At 39.9% G+C, this 12422-nt stretch overlaps 1 protein-coding gene across 2 annotated transcripts in view; it reads right to left on the reverse strand.

The window, feature by feature from the left end:
- Positions 1-12422, reverse strand: part of LOC124880140 (NACHT and WD repeat domain-containing protein 2) — a 73654-nt gene that overhangs the window by 39080 nt on the left and 22152 nt on the right. The window lies entirely within an intron of this gene.

A 12422-nucleotide genomic window follows, 5' to 3' on the forward strand; every position in this document is an offset into this window, starting at 1 on the left:
GTAGATGTCCAGAAATCAAAAGCTTGATAGAAGTCAGATGAGGGAAAGACAAGACAGGAGAATCCATGGCACAGAAATGTGGTCAAAACGTGGAATTCAATCATGATCTGGCAGAGTACTGAAGGCTGATGAGCTCTTAAATGGAGCATCTTGCAGATGAGTAGGTGGAATACCTCTGATTGCAACAGAAGAGGTGGATGTAGCAGGACAGGGAGCAAAAAGACACCAAACATGACAGTGAACCTTAATTTTCAAATTTTACTCAAAAATGTATTTCTTTCTGCCACTGTTCCACAAAGTCCAGATTTGTGGAGTTCATGACTAATAATAGTCCTATTTAACCACCTAAGCTTTGGGTTTCTGCAACTCCTCCAGAGTTACAAAGGACACCATGGCTGCTTCTCTGGTTAATGCTCTTTCTCTGACCTGTCTGCTGTGTGCCTTGGTCTTCTTGGTGCTGTTTATTCATTGTTATGAGTAACGTGTTACTTAGTACTCTACTTTGCGGTTGTCATTTTTATGGTTAGGCGGAGGGGGTATGTTGTAAACAGCTGCTAAATGTAACTACTAAAGTAACTAGTAATCTAACTTAGTTACTTTTAAAGGAATAATCAGTAATCAGAATAGTTTTCCAAGGTAACTGTGGCAACACTAGTTCTAACAAACCTCTGAGGCAGTGGTGACATGTTGAGGAGGTAATTTAAATCAATCCACTTGTTTAAATCAGCTGTGTGAGCAAGGACATGTCTAAAACCTGCAAGACATGATGAGATGATTAAGTTTTTTATTTGTAAAACATTTTAACGCCCAAAACTAAGGAGCATTTTGTAGCCATGTATCAGCACTGGTCTGTTACACAAAATCTCAATAGAACACACTAAAGGTTGTGGTTGTCATGTAACAAAATGTGAAAAAGTTCAGGATGAATCTATACTTTTGCCAGGCTAAGTATGTTTGGCTTTGCATGTACTTCCATTTATTTTTCATTAATTAATATGGCCTAACCCTGATCCTCACCCTAACCCCAACTTAAACTCAATTCACACCTTAGTCCTGAATTTAACCCCTACCCCAAGAACAGCATATCCCCCATGGGGCTTTGGTCCCCACAAGGAGTAGTGGGTCCTTACAACGTAGTATATTTTAAGAAAATGGGCCACACCATGTAAAAAATATAAACACACACACATCTGTGTTTTACTATCTTTATGAGGACTTTTCGGTTACTTCCATTGACTTCCATTAATTTTCCTTGATTTTTAGTGCCTAACCCTGACCCTAACACTAACCCTAACCAGTTAATACCTAACCCTAACAATAACTCAATTCATACCCTAGTCCTAAACCTAACCCAAGAACGGAATTTGAAAAAGTGAGGACCAGAAAAATGTCCTCACTTTGCGATAAAAATACAAAAAATGGTTCTCACTCAGCAACAAGTACAAGAACACACACACACACACACACACACATACACACACACACACACACACCGTGCCATAGAAACACATTTACTTGCAAACACACGCACACACAATTTCCAGATTGGAGGAAGGAAACAGAGACTCACAAGCATCCTCTCTCAACACTTTCATCACAAAGTTCTAGCGGTTGATACAGTTCTGACTGTAACCACGCCTCAGGGGGAATATCCCGGTGGAGGAGAGAATCATGAGGAAATGCCTGTAAATGTGTGTGTGTGTGTGTGTGTGTGGCTGACTTCACGGTGGAGCTGCATCTAACAGGACAACAAGCCCTCCTGCTGCAGCTTCCTGGCTCCCTGACAGCTTCTATCCTGCCGGCTCTGACGTGTGGCTCGCAACATTGTTCCTGATGGCCTTGCAGTTTTCAAGGAGAAACAGATAAAGGATGCAGGTGCAATACACACATGCCTCCTGATCACCATCATATGATTCCTCAGTCTCCTTTCTGTTATGTATAACCGTGGTGGATCCTGGAGCATACCTTTATGCTCCTCAGCTCATAAGACAAGCTATTTGAAATGACTTCAGCCCGGCAAAATGAGTGGTACATCTGCAGGGTTTGGTGGAAAGAATGACTGGCAGGCCACTTTACCCAGAAATTGAAGGCGTGACTCAACTTTGACAGGCGGGGAAACTCTCGCCTCTCCCATTATTGGTAGGGCTGGAAATACACCTCTGCTCATATACTTGATTGTTGTCATGCACCTGGGAGACGATGTGTTACTGCCAAAGGAGACAGCTGTCAACCCTCTGGAGGTTTCTTCCTGGTGAGCAATAGATGCAATTTCAAAGTTTCAAAGCCAGAATAGTCCTGACTATTTCTGGGAAAATATAAATCATACTTAACTCAGACAGTTTAGTCTTTAAAACTTTAGTTTAGATGCAACAAAAACAACAGAACCTTAACACAACTCTGTAGCTTTTGTAAAAAAAATTTGTTTCACCAACATTTTCGCTACTGATATTCATGTCAACATACAGAATAACACAGTCCACCGTTGAGCAGGTATAGAGATAAACTTATAAATTACTAGTAGAAGAAGACAAAAACAATAACAAGGTTTCATTCCAATATGTCAAAATTTTACAGGCTTCAAAATGACAAGAACACAGACTCTGAAATAACCCTCGTCACAACAATTGCTATCTATCTTTTTATTCAAAGATACACTTTCTCCAGTAAATAGTGCTCCAGCATTGCCTCTTTTTTAGCATTGCCTTTTAACCCATCTAATATGACCCACGTACACGTATAATATCCTGCACAAAGGGACCACTGCTAAGGAATTTATGTAAATGTCTTATTAATGACCTATTACCACATTAATTCATCTTATGCAAGGAAACACAGCTAACAAATGCTGCATCATGCAGCCAAACACAAAATATGATTAATTAATACTCCATTTTATTTGTGATGAAGCAAATGAGGATGATACCAATATTCTAATTAGCCCATGCAAAGTATGTTCAATGGGGGATGTCCCCAATAAAGTGCTAAACTTAATAGCTGTTTCACTATTTTAAAGTGAGGTGTAGCAATTTTGACCATCTTCAAATCCAAAAGGCCTACAAGTTTGCATTAATTAATTCCTGCGTTGATTCATTTCTTTCTGTTTGTAATCATTGCACCTGTAAATTACATATTTAACTTTTTTGCCATGAGGTGGTCCTTATTAAGTGATATTCTGCTTGAAAACTGTTGCCCTTAGAGAAATTAACTGGACTGATTTATTCTAAGCTGATAACACATTTTACGAATTAAGAAACATGTATTCTGTTTAAAACAGAAAAAATGGGAATAGCAGTTTTCTTATGAATATTTTTCTAAACTGAGTGTATCCTTAGCCCCTACTTCTTAATTCTGCTTATTTCAGCTAACAAATTATTCATACCCCTGGCAGATTTAGGCTGAAAGTAATCTTTTACCAACATGTTTCTTCTGAATGTTTTGGAGTGGCCCAGCCAGAGAGTACCTCCTTGAATCTGAGAAGGGTACTAAAGATAAGGGTGATTGTCAGGAGTAGCTCTTAAAATGGACCCCAGAATGCAGACAGGCAGGCAGAGTTGGGGTGAGTAAAGGTTTTATTGAAGAAAAGTCACACAGCCAGGTGGCAACAAAAATAGGCAAGGTGCACAGGGTTTGGCTTGGCTTGACAAACAAGAGATGAACAGTATGTATCCGCGTGGAGTGAGCGGAACAGCAATGTATATAACGGGCATGACACAGGTGGACCGGATGAAGCTGATTACTGACTGAGGCATGGAGTGGAAACAGGAACAGAGATGCAAGAAAAGAAACCCAAGGAAACTCTTACAGAACACAAACTAGGAGGCATCAGGAACAGAACACAAGAATCATTAAGAAATTAAACCTAAGGAAAGAACTATTAAAACACAGCCTGGGAAAGATAATTATGATCAGAAAAAAAAAAAACCAAAACAAAACTCAAATACCCTGATAGGTGATGGTAGGGATGCCTTTCAACCTCAAAGATGTGGAGTTTATCACGAAAGGTAAATCATCAAAATACCAGTGGAAACAAGTAAAAAGCTGGCCAGCAATTATAAGAAGGCTTTGTTTGCTGTAATGCCAATAAAGATTTTCCACTGATTATTGACAAGGATATAAACAATTTACAATAAAATAAATAACAATAATTTGTTTTACTATATTCTGAGAAATAATTGTCTAATTGTTTGTCAGAAGCAAACATGGCTGAATGAAAAATCTGTTTTACCTAAACCTGCCAGCTGTATGAATATTTTGGGCTCATCTGTATTTCACTTGTAAAACTTGATTTAGCAACCCCTAAACTTTCACCTTTAGACCAACTTCAGCCCAATTCTGTCACATTGGGTTTTGGAGTGGACCGAAGCGCAGACAAGAGATTGAAACTGCAGGAACTCATGGCATGAACAAGGGTAGTGCAGAGAGTTGTGAACGAAGGAACCAGCAAAGAACAATGAAACAAAACCAACTAATATACTGAAGGAGAACAAAGGCAGGTAATCAAAGAACTGAGAACAGGTGAGACAAGGAGGCAGAGAGAGCAGGTGAACCTAAAAACAAGACTAACACATGGCGAAGGAACTAACTAACAAATAAAGAGACACACAGACCAAACACAGACCAAGCAAACTTATAGTCAAAGATAAATAATCATAAGAAGCATAGGAAAACTAGAATAAATACAAAGTCTAAGATGTCACATCTTGACAAATTCTAGCCTTAGTATCTATTCATGAGTGCGTTGAGTGGTGTAGCAGTGAAGCAGCCACTCCATAAATGGGGTTTAACTCCCAACCTCAGGACCTTTGCTGTAGGCCTTCTGCCCCTATCCTGTCTGAAATACTGTGGCTAAAAGCCACTACAAAAAAATCTCACAAATGCTCACAGTGCTAGGGCTTCGGCTAACTTGAACCCAAATAGCATATTTGTCTTTAAACTTTGTAAGAATGGCTTGCAATTAACTTTTTGGTAAAGGGCAAAATGTTTTGGCAGAGCCAGCAGGAAAACAAATTATGAGAGCGTGGGATAAAAAAGACACTTTGGCTGATTAAATACAGTTCTTATCCTCCCCTAGCAGAAGGCTATTACTTTATAAAAACAAAAAAAAGGAAAAATCTCTCCCACTCAGTTGTGTGCATACTTGATAAACATCCCTCATGTTGGCTTGTTGTGAAAACCTCATTGCTTGACACATCAGTCACACTGTATCAGTGTCACTAATCTACTTTCAGAGCACATGTGGGGTGGCTGTGATGGGCCTTGTGTTGACAAGGACCGGAGGAAAGAGGAATGTAGTGAGATGAGTGCCCCCCTGATTGCAGAAAGGTTGCAGCAGGTGATTGGGAGGATGCACAGTAATTAAAAGCTAAATGAAGACATTACTCATTTCTACTCACTGCGTGCATGTGGCAAGGATATTCTTATTAAATTTGCGCCCTCACTTGCTGTGCTTCGATGGAGAATGAAGGGATGGAGACCAATAATAGTGAGAAGGGTGAGGAGATACAGAAAGAGAGCCAAGAGCGCAGAGATGAAGACAAGTAAGGTAACGTTCAGAACGTCTTTAACAAAGGAGAAGGTCTTTTCATCCTCTTCTTCTGTTTTTCTTTCAGGCAACTTTCCTGCTCCTCTCTCTGATAACTTTCCTTCCCCAACGCTTCCTCCTAAACTACAATTACAAGGGTGCTATTACTTACATAACAGATGAAGCAGCTTCCAATAAGCGGCTTTTCGATGCCCTTGCGACGCGTTTGCCCATGGCGGGTCAAGTGCAGGAGAAGAGGTTTATAATGTTTTTATTTATTTATTTATTTATTGAATGTTACACCATTAGACTTTGGGATTCTGCCCAAAGATGCCCAGGAAGAAAGGGCATAATATCGGGCGGGAAAAATGTAGCAAAAGCCCCAACATAAGAAAGATTCAAAGGCAAGAGACTGGTAAAAATAGTTGCAGCACCAACACTAATGTATCATAAGCTCAGTACTGCTGGCAGTTTTATTAAACGCATGTTGTGAATCTCTAAGTATGTCTGATGAATGCTGACTTTTAGCTGATGGAGGAAAAACATAGGTTTTACCAACAAATCCCCTGACAAATTTGATCTTTCCCTTAAATATGAAACACCAACAAGATGTAGGACTTGATTTCACCAGCAAACCTTTAAATGTTTGTAATGACATTGTTTTCAAAGGAAATGCAAAGAGGTCAAAAAAACATTCTCTCTTACAACAAAGTATTTAAGGCTGTTCGGGTTAAGGAGGTATTATTTGGGTCTTCTTTTTAGGTTAGTGATTTAAATAAAGTCATATTGCGTTAGGTAGTTGCTTTTGCTTTGTGTTCTTTATTCTTACAATAAGGTGTTTTGTTGTGTTCGGCTGTGCCTAAATTGTCCTCCAAGCAGTGGACTGGCTTTTGGCTGAAGGACTACTACGGTTTTTAAAAGCCCCGGTGTCAAACTGACCACAAGTTTGCATCGAACTGTTCCTAAGGTTTAAAGTCAGTTAAATGAAATGCCAGAGAGAGACAGCCACTGGAACTGGAGTTTTCTCTGGTTGAGCATTGGATCATGGGAAAAAGCAGGTCAATTACCATCACAGTCTTCCTGTTTACGGAGAGACAAAGTTGTCAATTTGGACATTTATTCTAAAGCAAAACAACAGAGACAGTAGCAGCTCCCATTTGACATGAGCTCCAAATTTCTTTTAAGATAACACAGTTTTGAAATGGACATTAGCAACAAGCAACATGAGTTAGCATTATAAGCATTCTGGCTTACTCTCAATGGGATGTTAAAACAGCTAATTACCAAACTAAGCGTAGAGAAAAGACCAAATACTTTCAGAAAAAAATAAATAAATATATATATATATATATATATATATATATAAATATATGTACACCATAGAACTAATACTGAATTCAGCCATTCTGGATGACTGCTTCAACTGCTTTCTTCTCCCATTTTTATTTAGAACAATGCTTTTTAAAATGTTCAATAACATTGTATTATTTGTTTCCACTGTTGTCTGCTTGAGTCGGTTGGTTCTTATAAAATAATAGACAGTGAGTTCTTGGGGTTCCCACACAATTATTTTCATCCAAATTTTATAATTTACAATATAAACATGTGTGAATACAGTGGTCTAATTGAATAAGGTCTGGAAATAAAATTATTTCTTCATACTTTATTTTCCATGTTTCCATACTAATCCAGACCTGGAAAACTTAGACACAAAACTACCCATGCCCCTGGAAGATTTACACTTTAAGATATTTCCTTTAAACCAAGAAGCTTGTTTCTATTTGGAAATGACACAGGCATTGCCTAAAAGACAACATGACGATTTAAACTGGGTATCATTTTGGCAAAATATATTTTTTTATTTAACTGAACTTCTAAATTAAGAAAATGAAAAAACCTTTATTGGCATTACAGCAACCAAAAGCTTCTTATACCAGCTGAAAAGCTTTTCCACTGGTACTTTTGACCGCTCATGTTTTGGAATGAGATGTAAGTCAATGGGTTGGAAAGCCTTCTTGCCATCACCCTAATCTTTAGCTCCCTCCATAGATTCTCTATCTAATTCAAGTTAGGATTCTCTCTGGGCCATTCCAGAATTAATATTGCCATCAGAAAATGTTGGTAAAATTAAGAGTACTTTAAATTAACATCTATCAGGGGTATGAGCCCTTCCTGATACATAGAAACATGTGCAGTTTTTTCTCTACAGAAAGGTATCTCCAGATAAAATCCTAATTGCATGATTAACTTTGTTAAATAATTACATGATCCAGTATCAAAGTAGGCAGGCCACACTGATGTAATAGTAACCTGTGTTTGTATGACCTTGAACCATTTGGATTTTCAGTGTGTCAGTGCGTGTGTGTGTAAGTGAGGTTGTCACCTGGAGTTCCACAGTTATTAGAGTGACAAGAAAAGTAGAAATCTTGCAACGCACAGCACCCAACAGCAGCACCCAAGGACAGGTAGCCATGGCTCCAGAAAGCCATAGTAGCCCCAGACAGACAGGGTACCACTCCAGGGCAGCAATATGCTCTACACGAAGGTAAGTCTTCAGTAAAACACAGAAGCAGCAGCCCCAAACCCAAAGAAGCACAAGGTGAGACACAGGGCACCAAGACCACCTAAACCAGTAAAATTGCCATCCCCTGCCACGCAGGCCAATCCCAGGGCCCAGTCCTCCCAGCAGCCCAGGGCCCCCAAACACCCCTGGCAGAATGCCACACAGCACCAAGCAGGGGAGACCCCTCCAGATCCCCAATCATGCCGAGCAGGCGTCAGCCCACAGATAAAACTTGGAAGGACCAAGGAAGGAAGGGCACATTACCATTCCCTTTTTATGAGTTAGCCCCTGGGAGGTTAAGAGGGAAGGATACCCACCAAAGCCCTGCGTAGCCCCTGTGGCTCACAGCTGATGTGATACATCCAGGGGAGCCACAGGCCACCCGACAGGATCTCACTAGTCTGTGGCGTGGCCTAAGCACCCATACAAACAACACCCCACCAAGAGGGCGCAGCCCCCCTTGCTCCTCCAGTGGCACTGTGAGACCATCACCCCCAGTCCATCCCCACACCTCCATTCTCTACTGAACCAGAACAGACGCCAGGACAAGAGCAAAAGAGGGCCACGTCACGCTCCCAGAGCCCCCCCCTCTACTACATGGACATGGACATATGCTACCGCCATTACCTCTAGAGTTACTTCACAGCACAGCTCTTCTTAGGTAATGATTTATATTTTCAATCAAATTAGCACTTGGTTTGACTGGGCAACAGCACAGTTCATCTTGCCTGCAGTTATTCCTTTTCAGCTGGACATGAGACTAATGTTGTCTTCAAAACTAATGTGGGTACAACCTCACCTGCCTGAGTGATGGTATCACATTCAACTCGAGTAATTAGGTTTACATGGTTGACTTACTGACCGGAAGACGACCAGTTTCTGGGGCTGCAAAGCAAACCTCAATTATGACCCCTCCACTACTGTGCGTTATAGTTGGAAGGAGTGGTTTGTGCTGAGCTCCTGGATTATTTTTTTCCAAACATGATAATTTGTACTATGGGCAAGTATACATGTTTTGGACCAGTTCTCTACTGGAAATTCTGAAAGATGTCTTGTGGCTAGATTCCTTCATTTTCTACTGAATGGAAGATTTCTGTTGTCATTTTATTAGCTTTACCTTTATCATTGTATTTAAGATAGAGTAACATTGTGAGCTACTAAACACAGTTTTCTGTCAGTGAATGTTGGGATTTCCCTCAGATGGAGATAATTCAGAGCTAAATATAAGCAGGCACTGATTTAAGACCTTTAATGAACTAAATAAAACCTTGAAGATACACCGTTAAACTTTTTTTGAATGTTAACTGCTGCCACAGATCTAAAGAAGATCTGAGATACAAAGTTGCTCTTTTCCCTGCACAGATTGCTGCAGAAACTCTAACTTACACTTCGGTTGTGTAGGGAGGATAGGTGTCGATACTTCAAATGAGTCAGGGCAAATATGTACAGTGAAATATATGTTCTCTTCTGCTAGCTGCCCTACAGTTCAGTCAATAAATAAATTTCTCCAGATGCCAAAATCCATTTCAGATGAATAGAAGCATTTTAGAATATATATCCCAGGGCACACACATTCCTGAATTTTAACCAAGTCTGCACTCAAAGTCCATTTAATTCTTTACACAGAGAAACATTGTGGGCAATGCGTCCTCTGGGTATTATCAGTTTTTCCCACCAACCCGTTAAGTGTAGACCGTAGAGCAGAAAGTTGTCTCTTAGTCAGACTAGCCGCTGGCTGACTGAAGACTGAGCTGGTCTCAACATGCTCAAGGGCAAAAAGAGTGGGAGAATGAGTGTAGGTGTTACTGGAAGACATGTGCAAAGCTAATTTGATCCATAAGGCAATGTATGTTTGTATTCAGATATGATCAATATGTAAATTTACTTAAATTCAGTCTTAAATTGTGGAGCAATGTCTTTTTAGTTGTTACTGAAGATGCACATGTCTACCAGATTTTACAGAAACAAATAAAAGGACATGATAAATGAGACATCCTCTATCAAATGAATAACTCTCCTGTGGTTTATCTATAAATAAAATGCCAGTGGAGCCATGCACATGTTTCATATTTTACTTTTGATTATCTCTATTGATTGTCAGCATCTTTTTGTGAGAAGGCGGCTGGCTTTTTTGAATAGAGACTAAACAGAGGACGCATGCTGTGAATAGAGAAGATGGCCTGCTGCCAGTGACTGAAAGCAACAGACTGAGAGAAGACTGAGATACAAAATGAGAATTATAAAGTCCAGGTAAACAGATGGAGGACCGAAAAATGCATTCGAGCCTTTTTTTTATTTTTATCTCAGTCTGGAGACAATTAAGGTGGCACGCCGAATATAAACACTCAGGGCAAAAGGCTTATTATCTTATTTTAAAGAGCCTATATGATCATTTTTAAAACAGCTTTTTCTTTCTAAATGTGTAAATATAAGACAATGTCCAGCAAGGAAGAAAGTAGTGACAACCAAGTGTCTAGATCGGGAGTGAACTCATTTATATGCCTAGTTGTTCAATAAGGAGGAAAGAATCAGGAGAAATCTCCGCAAAGAGCAGCTTCGAGACCCAACAAACCAGCACCCTACTCAGGGATTTAAAAGCTTTCTAGAATGGTGAATAACTGCAACTTTATTTAAACATTAAATGTTGCCAGCATTTAGAAAGACATTGTAATGTTTAATCTGTTTGTGACTGTGATGATCACAGGTGTGTACCCGGCACTCTTAATTCTTCAAACAACTGTGTTACCAGAATGTTTACCACAATATTAGTGAGACATGTAGAGATTGTGTAAAATATAGCAGAAATAAATAGAAGCACCTCAAAGTCTCACATTTGTAAAAATAACCAATCTGTGATTTACTCATGAGGGTTTAACTGAACTACAGTAATCTAGCTGTCAAAACATTACTCTGAGGACACCTTCTGTCACACCACTCAAACTATGATCCTGTCTGTAGTTAGTTTCCCCACAACAACAAGTCGTTGGTTGGAAAATAAGTAAAAATACTGCTTTTCAATCAGTCCATAGTGCATAGTGCATTTAACCACTCGTTCATTCATTTTGCTCAGGCACTGACAAAAAATAAGCTGCAGGTGAAGCTACTTTTTATCTGTAAACATGGAGAAACCCTCTTTGGAGAGCAGTTACTGATTTACTTTGATAAGGTGATCTGTGAACGTCAGCATTTTCTACTGAAATATGACACATAGTAAAAACCACTATAAAACAAATGTTCTCACCTGGAAAACTTTATGCTCACAAATTACTCCTCTGCTCACCTTTATAGTCTGGCTGCAGACTTACTACCAGAGATATTTGTTACAGCCATGGCATGAAGTATTTTGTGTTCTCATGTTGCAATAAAGCAACCACACACTCATTTGGTATTTTCCTATTAGAAAGGTATGTTTTCTGTTTAAAACAACAAGCACTCATGCTCTGCTGTTCCAGACAATATGTTCTCATTCATATATGGCAGTCTTTCAAAAGGCGTAGCTGAAAAGGTACTTTATTTTTCAAAAACATCTTTCAAAATTACCTCTTAGGTCTGAAAAATTATGTTATTGTGAATTACAGGGGTTGGACAATGAAACTGAAACACCTGGTTTTAGACCACAATCATTTATTAGTATGGTGTAGGGCCTCCTTTTGCAGCCAATACAGCATCAATTCGTCTTGGGAATGACGTATACAAGTCCTGCACAGTGGTCAGAGGGATTTTAAGCCATTCTTCTTGAAGGATAGTGGCCAGGTCACTACGTGATACTGGTGGAGGAAAACGTTTCCTGACTTGCTCCTCCAAAACACCCCAAAGTGGCTCAATAATATTTAGATCTGGTGACTGTGCAGGCCATGGGAGATGTTTAACTTCACTTTCATGTTCATCAAACCAATCTTTCACCAGTCTTGCTGTGTGTATTGGTGCATTGTCATCCTGATACACGGCACCGCCTTCAGGATACAATGTTTGAACCATTGGATGCACATGGTCCTCAAGAATGGTTCGGTAGTCCTTGGCAGTGACGCGCCCATCTAGCACAAGTATTGGACCAAGGGAATGCCATGATATGGCAGCCCAAACCATCACTGATCCACCCCCATGCTTCACTCTGGGCATGCAACAGTCTGGGTGGTACGCTTCTTTGGGGCTTCTCCACACCGTAACTCTCCCGGATGTGGGGAAAACAGTAAAGGTGGACTCATCAGAGAGCAATACATGTTTCACATTGTCCACAGCCCAATATTTGCACTCCTTGCACCATTGAAACCGACGTTTGGCATTGGCATGAGTGACCAAAGGTTCGGCTATAGCAGCCCAGCCGTGTATATTGACCCT

This window comes from Girardinichthys multiradiatus, chromosome 14 (genome assembly GCF_021462225.1).
Source record: "Girardinichthys multiradiatus isolate DD_20200921_A chromosome 14, DD_fGirMul_XY1, whole genome shotgun sequence".
In the NCBI taxonomy this organism is placed as follows: domain Eukaryota; kingdom Metazoa; phylum Chordata; class Actinopteri; order Cyprinodontiformes; family Goodeidae; genus Girardinichthys; species Girardinichthys multiradiatus.